Here is an 18044-nt window from a genome sequence, read left to right on the forward strand (position 1 = left end):
GGATGAGGACAACATCTTGCCTCTGTAGAGCCAGTTTGTGCAAGGAGAGATTAATTGCTTCATTTTTGGTGTGGGGATCAATGGCTTCTTATTTTGTTGGGGCCCAAACAAACCAATCATTTCAGCCACAGTCGTGTGGCAGACCCTGTCGCTGAAATGATTGGTTTGTTAAAGTGTGCATGACCTGTTTTTAAAACATAAGGGTGGGTGGGAGGGCCCAATGACAAGTCCATCTTGCACCTCTTTTTATCTTTGCATTATGTGCTCTTTGGGTCTTTGTTGTTAAAACTGCCATCCTGTCAGCCACTGCAGTGCCACTCCTAGATGGGCCATATGTTTGTGCCGCACACTTGTGTCGCTTAGCTTAGTCATCCAGCGACCTCGGTGCAACCTTTTGCCCTAAAAACAATATTGTGAGGTGTTCAAATTAGACTGGAAATTAGTGGAAATTCATGTTATTGAGGTTAATAATACCGTAGGATCAAAACTGCCCCCAAATTCTGTGATTTTAGCTGTTTTTATGTTTTTTTCAAAAATCATCCAGATCCAAAACCCGAAAGGGTGGTTTTGGCAAAACCAATTCAGATCCAAAATATGAGCGGAGATCCAGGTCCAAAACCAACACACAATACCCGAAAAGTGTCTGCCGCACATCTCTAGTTAGAAGACAGAGCTATCGGGAGTTCTGATACTAAAATCTAAGTTGTACCACACTGTATTATAAAAACAGTGCCTTGGACTAATATTAAGTTTTCATGATTAATAAAAAAAATCGCCTCCAGTATTGACATACACAAAAATAACTTTACTACAGTTATGGTAAAAGATATGCAAATTTACTTTGTAGATTAATGGGTTGAACTGTAGTAATTTGCAGCTAACTACAGGTATACACCCAGCCGAGAAAAAAAAATGTTTCCCTCTCTTTTATATATTTCTCTACTTTAATAAATACATAACAAAGTGTTTCTTTTATTATTATAATTATTATTATTATTATTATCTATTTTGGTGTTTATTTCAAAATGACAATATGAGGATTGAGGACAGATATTCTCGGACAACCCCACATTGCTAAGGACAAGAAAAATGTAAGTGCAAATGTTAACAAAATAAATTCTAAGAAAAAGTAATGCTAATGTATTCATCCTCACCCTATTTATTTACAATTACAATAAATATATACACTGTATAATCAATTTAGCATAAAGTTTGACATCCCCATTCAACAGGGCAATCAGCGATAATTGGAACAATAGGTTGGGTCTTTCCCTGGTTTGGGAATCACTACTGCTTGTGCTTCTAGCATTTCTGGAGGAAAAGAGCCACCTCACATCACCTCATTGAATAGGGATGTCAAAGTAGAGGAGAGCACAGTATTGAAGGAGAAGAAAAAGTAATTAGTGAAGCCATCAGGGCCCGGGGCATTGTTTTTAGGAAAATATTTAATTGCCCCTTCAATTTCCTGTGCAGACCAGGGAGCGTTCAAAGTGTCCAGCTGAGTAGGAGACAGAGTAGGGAGACTAACAGAAGAAAGAAAAGATTGGACAGTCACAGTGGTGGGTTGTGGAGTAGACAAATCAGAATGCACATTATATAGTTGGGCATAATAACTTGCGAATTGATTAGCTAAATCAATAGGATTCGCTAATTTGCAACCTGACGGGGAACAAATATATTTAATCCTATTCCGAGCTTGTTGGGTGCTTAGTTTATGTGCTAACATTGTTCCAGGTCTGTTACCTATCAAATAAAATTTCTGACACAGTCTATTAAGAGCAGCTTGTTTTTTAACCATGAGAAATTTTTGTAGTTAGCTACGGACCTCGGATAATTTCTTTCGTAAGGCTTTGGTAGGGTGGGATTTATTCTTATCTTCAAGAACTCTAAGATTAGTTTCTAAATTAGCCTGTATTTGCATATTCCATTTTTTAAGAATGGCTCCAGCTTTAAGAGCCACTACTCTAGTTACCGCTTTAAAGGCGCACCAGAAGTTTAAAATTGTCGTGTCGGAAGGGGAGTTCATTTCAAAGTATAGAGAGATAGAGTCAGATATAATTTTTCTTGCTAAAGGGTCAGTTAACAAATGCGGGGAGAGGCACCATGGTCTAGGAGGACTGCGATTATCATAGATATCCCATCTCCAAAGCTGTGCTCAGTGTGATGCAAATATCTGTGCTCAGTGTGCTGCAAATATCTACGTTCTCTGCCTGAAAAGCTCCATATCTGTGCTCAGTGTGCTGCAAATATCTGTGCTCAGTGTGCTGCATTTTGGTGACCAACAGTATATAGTTGTACAGTACAGTAGGCCATTGCTGTATCTTGCAGCTCCATGTCACTGCAAGTATCCATTCCATATATGTGCTGCATTTTTGTGAGCATTATATATAGTAGTACAGTGCAGCATTTTGGTGACCAACAGTATATAGTTGTACAGTACAGTAGGCCATTGCTGTATCTTGCAGCTCTGTATCACTGCAAGTATTCATTCCATATCTGTGCTGCATTTTTGTGAACAGTATATATAGTAGTACAATGCAGCATTATGGTGACCAACAGTATATAGTTGTACAGTACAGTAGGCCATTGCTATTGATATAATAATATTACTGGCATATAATTCCACACATTAAAAAAATGGAGAACAAAAATGTGGAGGGTGAAATAGGGAAAGATCAAGATCCACTTCCACCTAGTGCTGAAGCTGCTGCCACTAGTCATGGCAGAGATGATTCAATGCCATCAACGTCGTCTGCCAAGGCCGATGCCCAATGTCATAGTAGAGAGCATGTACAATCCAAAAAACTAAAGTTCAGTAAAATGACCCAAAAATCAAATTTAAACGCGTCTGAGGAGAAGCGTAAACTTGCCAATATGCCATTTACGACACGGAGTGGCTGAGGCCCTGGCCTATGTTCATGGCTAGTGGTTCAGCTTCACATGAGGATGGAAGCACTCATCCTCCCGCAAGAAAACTGTAAAGAGTTAAGATGGCAAAAGCACAGCAAAGAACTGTGCGTTCTTCTAAATCACAAATCCCCAAGGAGAGTCCAATTGTGTCGGTTGCGATGCCTGACCTTCCCAACACTGGACGGGAAGAGCTTGCGCATTCCACCATTTGCACGCCCCCTGGAAGTGCTGGAAGGAGCACCCACAGTCCAGTTCCTGATAGCCAAATTGAAGATGTCACTGTTGAAGTACACCAGGATGAGGATATGGGTGTTGCTCGCGCTGAGGAGGAAATTGACGATGAGGATTCTGATGGTGAGGTGGTTTGTTTAAGTCAGGCACCCGGGGAGACACCTGTTGTTCGTGGGATGAATACGGCCATTGACATGCCTGGTCAAATGACAAAAAAAATCACCTCTTCGGTGTGGAATTATTTCAACAGAAATGCGGACAACTGGTGTCAAGCCGTGTGTTGCCTTTGTCAAGCTGTAATAAGTAGGGGTAAGGACGTTAACCACCTAGGAACATCCTCCCTTATATGTCACCTGGAACGCATTCATCAGAAGTCATTGACAAGTTCAAAAACTTTGGGTGACAGCGGAAGCAGTCCACTGACAACTAAATCCCTTCTTCCTCTTGTACCCAAGCTCCCAGTGCAAACCACACCACCAACTCCCTCAGTGTCAATTTCCTCCTTAGACAGGAACATCAATAGTCCTGCAGGCCATGTCACTGGCAAGTCTGACAAGTCCTCTCCTAACTGGGATTCCTCCGATGGATCCTTGAGTGTAACGTCTACTGCTGCTGGCGCTGCTGTTGTTGCTGCTGGGAGTCGATCATCATCCCAGAGGGGAAGTCGGAAGACCACTTGTACTACTTCCAGTAAGCAATTGACTGTCCAACAGTCCTTTGCGAGGAAGTTGAAATATCATAGCAGTCATCCTGTTGCAAAGCGGATAACTCAGGCCTTGGCAGCTGTGTTGGTGTTAGATGTGCGTCCGGTATCCGGCGTTAGTTCACAGGGACAGGTACCAAATACCATCTAGGTTCCACTTCTCTAGGCAGGCGATACTGAGAATGTACACAGACGTCAGAAAAAGACTCACCAGTGCCCTAAAAAATGCAGTTGTACCCAATGTCCACTTAACCACGGACATGTGGACAAGTGGAGCAGGGCAGACTCAGGACTATATGACTGTGACAGCCCACTGGGTAGATGTATTGCCTCCCGCAGCAAGAACAGCAGCAGTGGCACCAGTAACAGCATCTTGCAAACGCCAACTCGTTCCTAGGCAGGCTACGCTTTGTATCACCGCTTTCCATAAGAGGCACACAGCTGACAACCTCTTACGGAAACTGAGGAACATCATCGCAGAATGGCTTACCCCAATTAGACACTCCTGGGGATTTTTGACATCGGACAACTCCACCAATATTGTGCGTGCATTACATGTGGGCAAATTCCAGCACATCCCATGTTTTGCACATACATTGAATTTGGTGGTGCAGACTTTTTTAAAAAATTACAGGGGCGTGCAAGAAATGCTGCCGGTGGACCGAAGAATTGCGGGCCACTTTTGGCATTCAGCCACCGCTTGCCGAAGACTGGAGCACCAGCAAACACTCCTGAACCTTCCCCGCCATCCTCTGAAACAAGAGGTGGTAACGAGGTGGAATTCAACCCTCTATTTGCCTCAGAGGATGGAGGAGCAGTAAAAAGGCCATTCAAGCCTATACATCTGCCTACGATATAGGCACAGGAGGTGGAATGCACCTGACTCAAGTGCAGTGGAGAATGATTTCAACATTGTGCAAGGTTCTGCAACCCTTTGAACTTGTCACACGTGAAGTCAGTTCAGAAACTGGCAGCCTGAGTAAGGTCATTCCCCTCATCAGGCTTTTGCAGATGCAGCTGGAGAGATTGAAGGAGGAGCTAAAACGGAGCGATTCCACTAGGCATGTGGGACTTGTGGATGGAGCCCTTAATTCGCTTATCCAGGATTCACGGGTTGTCAATCTGTTGAAATCAGAGCACTACATTTTGGCCACCGTGCTCGAGCCTAGGTTTAAAGCCTACATTGTATCTCTCTTTCCGACAGACACAAGTCTGCAGAGGTTCAAAGACCTGCTGGTGAGACACTTGTCAACTCAAGCGGAACATGACTCATCAACAGCTCCTCCTTCACATTCTCCCGCAACTGTGGCTGCGAGGAAAAGGCTAAGAATTCCGAGCCCATCCACTGGCGGTGATGCAGGGCACTCTGGAACGAGTGCTGACATCTGGTCCGGACTGAAGGACCTGCCAACGATTACTGACATGTTGTCTACTGTCACTGCATATGATTCTGTCACCATTGAAAGAATGGTAGAGGATTATATGAGTGACAGCATCCAAGTAGACACGTCAGACAGTCCGTACGTATACTGGCAGGAAAAAGAGGCAATTTGGAGGCCCTTACACAAACTGGCTTTATTCTACCTAAGTTGCCTTCCCTCCAGTGTGTACTCCGAAAGAGTGCTTAGTGCAGCCGCTCACCTTGTCAGCGAGAAGATGATGTTCATCAAAATTAATTCTAATCAATTCCTCCGTGGAGACATTCACCATCAATTGCCTCCAGAAAGTACACAGGGACCTGAGATGGTGGATTCCAGTGGGGACGAATTAATACTCTGTGAGGAGGGGGATGTACACAGTGAAAGGGGTGAGGAATCGGAGGATGATGATGAGGTGGACAGCTTGCCTCTGTAGAGCCAGTATGAGCAAGGAGAGATTGATTGCTTCTTTTTTTGGTGGGGGCCCAAACCAACCAGTCATTTCAGCCAGTCGTGTGGCAGACCCTGTGGCTGAAATTATGGGTTTGTTAAAGTGTGCATGTCCTGTTTATACAACATAAGGGTGGGTGGGAGGGCCCAAGGACAATTCAATCTTGCACCTCTTTTTTTTATTTATCTTTGCATAATGTGATGTTTGGGGACAATTTTTTTAAGTGCCATTCTGTCTGACACTGCAGTGCCACTCCTAGATGGGCCAGGTGTTTGTGCCGCCCACTTGGGTCGCTGAGCTTAGTCATCCAGCGACCTTGGTGCAAATTTTATGACTAAAAATAATATTGTGAGGTGTGAGGTGTTCAGAATAGACTGGAAATGAGTGGAAATTATGGTTATTGAGGTTAATAATACTATAGGATCAAATTTACCCCCAAATTCTATGACTTAAGCTGTTTTTGAGGGGTTTTTGAAAAAAAAACACCCAAATCCAAAACACACCCGAATCCGACAAAAAATTTTCAGGGAGGTTTTGGCAAAACGCGTCTGAATCCAAAACACGGCCGCGGAACTGAATCCAAAGCCAAAACACAAAACTCGAAAAATTTCCGGTGCAAATCTCTAATTTTTATATACTCTTGAGGAACAGTGTACAGGCAGTAATGTAATATGACATTACTGGTTGGATTGAAGCTCCTGTAATACCCACAATATGTTTACTATACTGCTATTTTAACCCAAGACACTTTGTGAGTTTTAGTTCTAGACTAATTTCATCAGTGTGCAACCCAAGTACCGATACCCTAAGTGAACCAATGGCACAATTTCATATACAGTGCTGATATCATGTTCAGTTGATATGGTGTTACTTAGCCATAGGTACAGAACTGGTATGAGTCTATATGCTTGATTCAGTATTATGTGGTGTGTAGCTGAATGAAGAAACAATATTCAAACATTAATATTGATTATTACATATTCACACACTACATACTATACACTGCAACATCCCTTAGAGAGCCAAAGAAAGCAGGTGTTACAATACAGTGGATAGTCATAGCAACTGAGACTAATAAGGGAATATCTATGTAATTTATAATTTTGTGTCTAACAAAGAAAGGACAGTTCAGGATATAAGGGTATATTTACTAAGTGCTGGAAATCACTGAAAGTTTGGTGTCAGAAAATTCAGCATTTACTAAGCAGTGATTTCGGCAGTCATTGGGGCTGATTCAGACCTGATCGGTGCTGTGCAGCGATCAAGTCTGAATTGCGCATGTGCCGGCGCTGCAATGCGCTGGCGCATGCCAGACAGCCGACGGCTGTTGTAGTCCAGCGATCGCCTCTGCCTGCTTGACAGGCAGAGGTGGTCGCTGGGTGGGAGGGGGCAGGCTGGCGGCATTTAGCCGCCGTTTAGGGGGTGTGGTCTGGCCAACGTAGGCGTGGTCAGACCGACATGCAAAAGGGCAGGGTCTGACATGCGGGGTGGACTAGCCCTGTATTTGGCATCCCCCCGCATGTCAGTGTGACTGATCGTAGATGTGCTAAATGTAGCACATCTAAGATCAGGTCTGAATTACCCCCATTGTCAAACTGCTGGCGATCTCCAGTTGTTTTTTGTGTCAAAAACATCAGTGGTTTAGAACTTTCCAATGGACTCTGCCATCATATACACTAGCAAAATCGATAAAAACCACCCACAAACTGCCCATTACTTTGATACTTTACTATTGGTTTATAGCTTCCACATTCAATAACAACTAGAGATGAGCGGGTTCGGTTTCTCTGAATCCGAACCCGCCCGAACTTCATGTTTTTTTTCACGGGTCCGAGGGACTCGGATCTTCCCGCCTTGCTCGGTTAACCCGAGCGCGCCCGAACGTCATCATGACGCTGTCGGATTCTCGCGAGGCTCGGATTCTATCGCGAGACTCGGATTCTATATAAGGAGCCGCGCGTCGCCGCCATTTTCACACGTGCATTGAGATTGATAGGGAGAGGACGTGGCTGGCGTCCTCTCCGTTTAGAATTAGAATAGATTAGAGAGACACTTGATTTACTAATTTTGGGGAGCATTAGGAGTACTCAGTAGTGTACAGTGCAGAGTTTTGCTGATAGTGACCAGTGACCACCACTTTTATTTATCATCCGTTCTCTGCCTGAAAAAAGCGATACACAGCACACAGTGACTCAGTCACATACCATATCTGTGTGCACTGCTCAGGCTCAGGCCAGTGTGCTGCATCATCTATTATCTATATAATATTATATATATCTGTCTGACTGCTCAGCTCACACAGCTTATAATTGTGGGGGAGACTGGGGAGCACTACTGCAGTGCCAGTTATAGGTTATAGCAGGAGCCAGGAGTACATAATATATTATATAGTGAGTGACCACCAGACACACAGTGCAGTTTATTTAATATATCCGTTCTCTGCCTGAAAAAAGCGATACACACAGTGACTCAGTCAGTCACATACCATATCTGTGTGCACTGCTCAGGCTCAGGCCAGTGTGCTGCATCATCTATATATATTATATATCTGTCTGACTGCTCAGCTCACACAGCTTATAATTGTGGGGGAGACTGGGGAGCACTACTGCAGTGCCAGTTATAGGTTATAGCAGGAGCCAGGAGTACATAATATTATATTAAAATTAAACAGTGCACACTTTTGCTGCAGGAGTGCCACTGCCAGTGTGACTAGTGACCAGTGACCTGACCACCAGTATATAATATTAGTAGTATACTATCTCTTTATCAACCAGTCTATATTAGCAGCAGACACAGTACAGTGCGGTAGTTCACGGCTGTGGCTACCTCTGTGTCGGCACTCGGCAGCCCGTCCATAATTGTATATACCAGTGACCTAACCGTGGTTTTTTTTTCTTTCTTTATACATACATACTAGTTACGAGTATACTATCTCTTTATCAACCAGTCTATATATTAGCAGCAGACACAGTACAGTGCGGTAGTTCACGGCTGTGGCTACCTCTGTGTCGGCACTCGGCAGCCCGTCCATAATTGTATATACCACCTAACCGTGGTTTTTTTTTCTTTCTTTATACATACATACTAGTTACGAGTATACTATCTCTTTATCAACCAGTCTATATATTAGCAGCAGACACAGTACAGTGCGGTAGTTCACGGCTGTGGCTACCTCTGTGTCGGCACTCGGCAGCCCGTCCATAATTGTATATACCACCTAACCGTGGTTTTTTTTTCTTTCTTTATACATACATACTAGTTACGAGTATACTATCTCTTTATCAACCAGTCTATATATTAGCAGCAGACACAGTACAGTGCGGTAGTTCACGGCTGTGGCTACCTCTGTGTCGGCACTCGGCAGCCCGTCCATAATTGTATACTAGTATCCAATCCATCCATCTCCATTGTTTACCTGAGGTGCCTTTTAGTTGCGCCTATTAAAATATGGAGAACAAAAATGTTGAGGTTCCAAAATTAGGGAAAGATCAAGATCCACTTCCACCTCGTGCTGAAGCTGCTGCCACTAGTCATGGCCGAGACGATGAAATGCCAGCAACGTCGTCTGCCAAGGCCGATGCCCAATGGCATAGTACAGAGCATGTCAAAACCAAAACACCAAATATCAGTAAAAAAAGGACTCCAAAACCTAAAATAAAATTGTCGGAGGAGAAGCGTAAACTTGCCAATATGCCATTTACCACACGGAGTGGCAAGGAACGGCTGAGGCCCTGGCCTATGTTCATGGCTAGTGGTTCAGCTTCACATGAGGATGGAAGCACTCAGCCTCTCGCTAGAAAACTGAAAAGACTCAAGCTGGCAAAAGCACCGCAAAGAACTGTGCGTTCTTTGAAATCCCAAATCCACAAGGAGAGTCCAATTGTGTCGGTTGCGATGCCTGACCTTCCCAACACTGGACGTGAAGAGCATGCGCCTTCCACCATTTGCACGCCCCCTGCAAGTGCTGGAAGGAGCACCCGCAGTCCAGTTCCTGATAGTCAGATTGAAGATGTCAGTGTTGAAGTACACCAGGATGAGGAGGATATGGGTGTTGCTGGCGCTGGGGAGGAAATTGACCAGGAGGATTCTGATGGTGAGGTGGTTTGTTTAAGTCAGGCACCCGGAGAGACACCTGTTGTCCGTGGGAGGAATATGGCCGTTGACATGCCAGGTGAAAATACCAAAAAAATCAGCTCTTCGGTGTGGAGGTATTTCACCAGAAATGCGGACAACAGGTGTCAAGCCGTGTGTTCCCTTTGTCAAGCTGTAATAAGTAGGGGTAAGGACGTTAACCACCTCGGAACATCCTCCCTTATACGTCACCTGCAGCGCATTCATAATAAGTCAGTGACAAGTTCAAAAACTTTGGGTGACAGCGGAAGCAGTCCACTGACCAGTAAATCCCTTCCTCTTGTAACCAAGCTCACGCAAACCACCCCACCAACTCCCTCAGTGTCAATTTCCTCCTTCCCCAGGAATGCCAATAGTCCTGCAGGCCATGTCACTGGCAAGTCTGACGAGTCCTCTCCTGCCTGGGATTCCTCCGATGCATCCTTGCGTGTAACGCCTACTGCTGCTGGCGCTGCTGTTGTTGCCGCTGGGAGTCGATGGTCATCCCAGAGGGGAAGTCGTAAGCCCACTTGTACTACTTCCAGTAAGCAATTGACTGTTCAACAGTCCTTTGCGAGGAAGATGAAATATCACAGCAGTCATCCTACTGCAAAGCGGATAACTGAGTCCTTGACAACTATGTTGGTGTTAGACGTGCGTCCGGTATCCGCTGTTAGTTCACAGGGAACTAGACAATTTATTGAGGCAGTGTGCCCCCGTTACCAAATACCATCTAGGTTCCACTTCTCTAGGCAGGCGATACCGAGAATGTACACGGACGTCAGAAAAAGACTCACCAGTCTCCTAAAAAATGCAGTTGTACCCAATGTCCACTTAACCACGGACATGTGGACAAGTGGAGCAGGGCAGGGTCAGGACTATATGACTGTGACAGCCCACTGGGTAGATGTATGGACTCCCGCCGCAAGAACAGCAGCGGCGGCACCAGTAGCAGCATCTCGCAAACGCCAACTCTTTCCTAGGCAGGCTACGCTTTGTATCACCGCTTTCCAGAATACGCACACAGCTGAAAACCTCTTACGGCAACTGAGGAAGATCATCGCGGAATGGCTTACCCCAATTGGACTCTCCTGTGGATTTGTGGCATCGGACAACGCCAGCAATATTGTGTGTGCATTAAATATGGGCAAATTCCAGCACGTCCCATGTTTTGCACATACCTTGAATTTGGTGGTGCAGAATTTTTTAAAAAACGACAGGGGCGTGCAAGAGATGCTGTCGGTGGCCAGAAAAATTGCGGGACACTTTCGGCGTACAGGCACCACGTACAGAAGACTGGAGCACCACCAAAAACTACTGAACCTGCCCTGCCATCATCTGAAGCAAGAAGTGGTAACGAGGTGGAATTCAACCCTCTATATGCTTCAGAGGTTGGAGGAGCAGCAAAAGGCCATTCAAGCCTATACAATTGAGCACGATATAGGAGATGGAATGCACCTGTCTCAAGTGCAGTGGAGAATGATTTCAACGTTGTGCAAGGTTCTGATGCCCTTTGAACTTGCCACACGTGAAGTCAGTTCAGACACTGCCAGCCTGAGTCAGGTCATTCCCCTCATCAGGCTTTTGCAGAAGAAGCTGGAGGCATTGAAGAAGGAGCTAAAAGGGAGCGATTCCGCTAGGCATGTGGGACTTGTGGATGCAGCCCTTAATTCGCTTAACAAGGATTCACGGGTGGTCAATCTGTTGAAATCAGAGCACTACATTTTGGCCACCGTGCTCGATCCTAGATTTAAAGCCTACCTTGGATCTCTCTTTCCGGCAGACACAGGTCTGCTGGGGTTGAAAGACCTGCTGGTGACAAAATTGTCAAGTCAAGCGGAACGCGACCTGTCAACATCTCCTCCTTCACATTCTCCCGCAACTGGGGGTGCGAGGAAAAGGCTCAGAATTCCGAGCCCACCCGCTGGCGGTGATGCAGGGCAGTCTGGAGCGACTGCTGATGCTGACATCTGGTCCGGACTGAAGGACCTGACAACGATTACGGACATGTCGTCTACTGTCACTGCATATGATTCTCTCAACATTGATAGAATGGTGGAGGATTATATGAGTGACCGCATCCAAGTAGGCACGTCACACAGTCCGTACTTATACTGGCAGGAAAAAGAGGCAATTTGGAGGCCCTTGCACAAACTGGCTTTATTCTACCTAAGTTGCCCTCCCACAAGTGTGTACTCCGAAAGAGTGTTTAGTGCCGCCGCTCACCTTGTCAGCAATCGGCGTACGAGGTTACATCCAGAAAATGTGGAGAAGATGATGTTCATTAAAATGAATTATAATCAATTCCTCCGCGGAGACATTGACCAGCAGCAATTGCCTCCACAAAGTACACAGGGAGCTGAGATGGTGGATTCCAGTGGGGACGAATTGATAATCTGTGAGGAGGGGGATGTACACGGTGATATATCGGAGGGTGAAGATGAGGTGGACATCTTGCCTCTGTAGAGCAAGTTTGTGCAAGGAGAGATTAATTGCTTCTTTTTTGGGGGGGGTCCAAACCAACCCGTCATATCAGTCACAGTCGTTTGGCAGACCCTGTCACTGAAATGATGGGTTGGTTAAAGTGTGCATGTCCTGTTTTGTTTATACAACATAAGGGTGGGTGGGAGGGCCCAAGGACAATTCCATCTTGCACCTCTTTTTTCTTTTCTTTTTCTTTGCATCATGTGCTGATTGAGGAAGGGTTTTTTGGAAGGGACATCCTGCGTGACACTGCAGTGCCACTCCTAGATGGGCCCGGTGTTTGTGTCGGCCACTAGGGTCGCTAATCTTACTCACACAGTCAGCTACCTCATTGCGCCTCTTTTTTTCTTTGCGTCATGTGCTGTTTGGGGAGGGTTTTTTGGAAGGGCCATCCTGCGTGACACTGCAGTGCCACTCCTAGATGGGCCCGGTGTTTGTGTCGGCCACTAGGGTCGCTAATCTTACTCACACAGCTACCTCATTGCGCCTCTTTTTTTCTTTGCGTCATGTGCTGTTTGGGGAGGGTTTTTTGGAAGGGCCATCCTGCGTGACACTGCAGTGCCACTCCTAGATGGGCCCGGTGTTTGTGTCGGCCACTAGGGTCGCTAATCTTACTCACACAGCTACCTCATTGCGCCTCTTTTTTTCTTTGCGTCATGTGCTGTTTGGGGAGGGTTTTTTGGAAGGGACATCCTGCGTGACACTGCAGTGCCACTCCTAGATGGGCCCGGTGTTTGTGTCGGCCACTAGGGTCGCTTATCTTACTCACACAGCGACCTCGGTGCAAATTTTAGGACTAAAAATAATATTGTGAGGTGTGAGGTATTCAGAATAGACTGAAAATGAGTGTAAATTATGGTTTTTGAGGTTAATAATACTTTGGGATCAAAATGACCCCCAAATTCTATGATTTAAGCTGTTTTTTAGTGTTTTTGGAAAAAAACACCCGAATCCAAAACACACCCGAATCCGACAAAAAAAATTCGGTGAGGTTTTGCCAAAACGCGTTCGAACCCAAAACACGGCCGCGGAACCGAACCCAAAACCAAAACACAAAACCCGAAAAATTTCAGGCGCTCATCTCTAATAACAACCCCCTTAAAAAAGCTGGAAAGCATCTCAAACTGGCGTGACACTGGGTCTATTTCAGACCTGATAATAGCAGCAAATTTGTTAGCAGATGGACAAAACCATGTGCACTACAGGGGGGCAGATATAACATGTGCAGAAAGAGTTAGATTTGGGTGGGTTGTGTTCAAACTGATATCTAAATTGCAGTGTAAAAATAAAGCAGACAGTATTTTCCCTGCACAGAAACAATATAGCACACCAAAATCTAACTCTCTCTGCACATGTTACATCTGCCCCCGCACCCTCTCCTCCTTCAGTGCACATGGTTTTGCCCATCTGCTGACAAATTTTCTGGTACTGTGACACTCTGAAATGGACCCCTTGTGATCTGGAGATATGGAGAATGTATTTAACTGCAGGCACCCTCACTCATTGACTGAGACCCCTGAATGTTCAGTAACAGACAATACTGTTTTTTTTAAATTACAAAACCTGCTCATTCAACCTGTTGTGTGAACCTTCTAATAGTTACTGCTCCTGCTTGTAGAGGGCTTCCGCTATAGATTGCTTTGCCTCCATTCTCTGTCTATCCGAGACTGTTCTCCATTACATTGTAATAGCACTCTTTTTCCTGCACATTTTAACTACTGTTAAGCTTGACCACTTTGCATGCCTTCATTGACCGAATTTTGAGAAGAGTCTATATGTTATTCAGCTCTATAGAACTGTGCTACCTTCTGTTGTTACATGCTTTGGAACTGTGCTATATGCTTTGCTACTGACTTTCAATTACAAGCTTTAACTGCTATCTCTTAAATTGCAATCTGTAAAGTGTGCATACCTTAAAGAGACTAAAGGGACTCCTTAGCCACTTAGAATAGCGGTGAACCGAGTACTTGCTTTACATTAAAAGGAGATTAAAGTGACAGCTGAGATTTTACCGTCACTATGTGCCTAGGGTAGGGTATTACAGGCGGTCAGTACCATTACTATAGAGAGAGGTACCATACAAATACATTGTGATTTTGCATTCTCGTTTTTTTTGTCATTTTATTGTACATTCTTATTTGCACTATTGTCCTAGGTGTGGAATTGTATTTGCTTTGTAACCCATTAATTCCATAGCGGTGACCAGTTCCTCCGGATTAATAAATCTTTATGTCACCATCCTAACGAGCCTTCTGTGTTTGGTCCTCTGGGTTTGGGGTTCCTAGTCTTTCTGCCTAGGTTTCCAGCAGAAGATTCGGTCCAAGAGGTGATCCCGGGCAAAGAATCCCGGTACGTCAACCAACACCTGCACTCGCAACAACACTACACCGTACTTACCTGGTACACTACGATCTGGTCTGAATTAGGTCTTCTGTCCTGAAGTGGATATAGAGTGTTTGGAGATGCTTACTGGAGGTATATGGCATTTGGAGTTTTGTTCTGCAATTTCAGAGTGGATATGTGAGTGTGGGGAAGATGTATTAAGCAGTGAAAAGAGTAGAGAAGTGAGTCAGTGGAGGAGTTGCCCATGGCAACCAATCAGCTGCTCTGTATACTTTTATAGTATGCAAATTATAAATGTTACTTCAATGCTGATTGGCTGCCATGGGCAACATCTCCAATTACTCACTTCTCCACTCTTCTCACTGCTTAATACATCTCAGCCTGTGTTTTGAGCTAAACAGTGTTGTATTATTGTATTGGGTTATCATCTAATTTTTTGTAATGTCTGATTTTTTTTAAGTCTTGTCAATGTTAGTTGTGTGAGAGTCTTAAATAATAATTTGTTGTCTTTAATGAACCAAATAAATTTATGCATATGTGAAAACTCACCATCTCAATGTACAAGTACCCACTCCTGTCAACTCTATTGCTACTACATCCCACTCCATGGTGCATGCACCAGAACTGGACCCATCAGAGGGCCTGTGGGTGATCATTATTATCTCTAAATGGAAGGAAAATAAAAACCATTTTGTTCTGTACTGGTATAGGATGCATTTAGTACAGTTGCTGGAGATTAATACATGCAAAATGCATAAACTGGTTACTTCACATGCTTCTTATTCATCTGTATGTGACAGAAATTAAAGTTGTGATACAGTATTTGTTTTTTTTGACAGCAAACAATAAAACTCATTTGGATTGTTTGCTCATTGAAGTGGTTTCTAGGTATGGTGCACCACCAAACACTTTAAGGAAACATGCTGACATGAGTAAGAGTAATAGCCTACAATCAGTATACTAGTTTAATAATAAAAACAATTCCAATTGCATGATCAGGAAGACTATGCCAATACATACCTGGAGAGTGAATTCTTGGAGGGGGGAGGTTTGATTACCTTTTTACAATTCCATGATGAGAAGGTCCCTACTAATGTGAGAGATAACCCGTTGCTTTGACTCCTCAGGAAATTGTGACACACCTTGCGCCACAAACACAACTTAAATGTGCATAAATCCCTCCATCTTTCTTTTATGTCCAATCCTGACTTTCAGGAGGGTCATGTCAGACACCTTTTCAATATCTGGGGAGTAGGAGAGGTAATTAACCACTTTCCTGGCATGGTCACATCCGTTAAGACCACACCAGGCTGGGCTTTCCCTGACATGGCCACATCTGATGCCACCCATGAGCAGACTCACTGTGTAGCTGCAGGAGTAGAAGCTTCCTGCAGTTGCCAGTGCCTGCCGTGCTGCTAATCACTACTGATAAGTCAGCCTGGCAGCACCGCCACCCAGCAGCTGCACACATTAGCAGCCATTAGGGAAAAGTAAAAAGAGCACCCCTTATCTTTCCTGAGGAGCTCCGGAGGCTGCAGAGAGGATCACATGCTGGGAAACTGAAGTTGCAATGGTCGCAATGTTTTGACCATCAATGTTCGTACCAATGTTTTTTTTGGGGAAAATATCTTCTTTTTTTACAAAGAAAATTAATTTAATTTTATTTTTTAAAGAAAATTGTGTTGGAAATACTTTTAATACATTTTCCTAACCTACTTCAATCCTAAAAAATATGACAAATTCTGTGCGTTTTTTGGAAAAATATATTAGTCAATTAATTGGTTAATATTAGATGCCTAGTCGTCACATCAGCTAAACGTCCTCTCACGTTCCAGGAGGCAATTGAGAAGTACCCAGTATTAGCTGCATACCCTTTAGTTTTTATTTTGGCCCTGCATTATATCAGTCTAATCATTCGCCACTACTCCCAAGCCAGCTGGTCAAACCCTATGGATACCTTTCTCCAACAATCACTGGTAACATATCTCCCAACATTGGGGGGTCATTCCGAGTTGATCGCTCGCAGACGATTTTCGCAGCGCAGCGATCAGGTAAAAAAACAGCAAAACTGTGCATGCATATGCAATGCAATGTGCACGCGCATCGTACGGGTACTAAGCGGATTGTTGCTGTGCGATGGATTTAACGAAGAATCCTTTCACACAGCCGATCGCAAGGAGATCGACAGGAAGAAGGCGTTTATGGGTGTAAACTGACCATTTTCTGGGAGTGGTAGGGAAAACGCAGTCGTGTCTAGGCGTTTGCATGGCGGGTGTCTGATGTCAATTCCGGGACCCGACAGGCTGAAGTGATCACAAGGGCTGAGTAAGTTCAGACCTACTCAGAAACTGCAAAAAACATTTTCATCCCGCTCGCCTGCACATGCGATCGCACACATGCAAAGCGAAAATACACTCCCCCGTGGGCGGCGACTATCTGATCGCTGCTCTGCAAAAAATAGCGAGCGATCAACTCGGAATGAGGGCCTGGAATGCACATGCGCATTGAGCATGAGTGTCATTTCCCGCAACAATGCTGACAGCGAAGAAAGCGGTCACAGCGGCGACCGCAAGAAGATTGAAAGCAGGAAGACATTTCGGGTCGTCAACTGACCGTTTGAAGCCGTTTTCGGGGAGTGGTAAGAAAAACACAGGCGTGTCCAGGCGAACGGAGGGCGGATGTCTGACGTCAAAGTATGTTTAGGGCTGGTCTTGTTTTGTGTGAAACTTTTTTAGCATAGCAGACCTGCACAAGCGATCGAAGCCCTGCTATGCTAAAATACATAGGCGGAGATTAGTTGATCACAGCAGCAGCAAAAAGTTGCTTTGTGTGATCAACTCGGAATGAGGGCCATTATCCTCTCCAGGAGGGACAGAATACTCTGCTTCTGGACTTTCCTCTTAATTTATGATTACCGGCAATTGTTTTGAACAGGTTTATTGATAAGAAAGGTGTTACTTTCAGCACAGATGATGACATTCATAAATAAAGAGGAAAGTCCAGGAGAAGAGCATTCTGTCTGTCATGGAGAGGGTCACGTTGGGAGGTATGCTGATAAGGAGAAAAGCGATTTCTGTGGCCTATAGACATTTACAACTTCTCTTAAGGTGTGTACACACAGTGAGATTTATCCTTGCGATTTTGACTACCGGTATATAGTCAAAATCGCAAGTAAAGTAAGTGCACTGTGTTACGCAGCTTGCAATACCAATGCGATACCAATGCACACTCCCGCGGGGTCGGTATCACAAGGAAAGAATGACTGTGCAGGCAAGTTAGTCTTGACTATCTAGTGTACTATCTAGTGTAAAGTAAAGTCAAAATTGGCACTTACAGTAGTCAAAATCGCACATAGTCAAAATCGAAGGTACAGATAGTCAAAACCAGTGCTTCT

The sequence above is a fragment of the Pseudophryne corroboree genome, chromosome 9 (assembly GCF_028390025.1).
Source record: "Pseudophryne corroboree isolate aPseCor3 chromosome 9, aPseCor3.hap2, whole genome shotgun sequence".
Taxonomy (NCBI): domain Eukaryota; kingdom Metazoa; phylum Chordata; class Amphibia; order Anura; family Myobatrachidae; genus Pseudophryne; species Pseudophryne corroboree.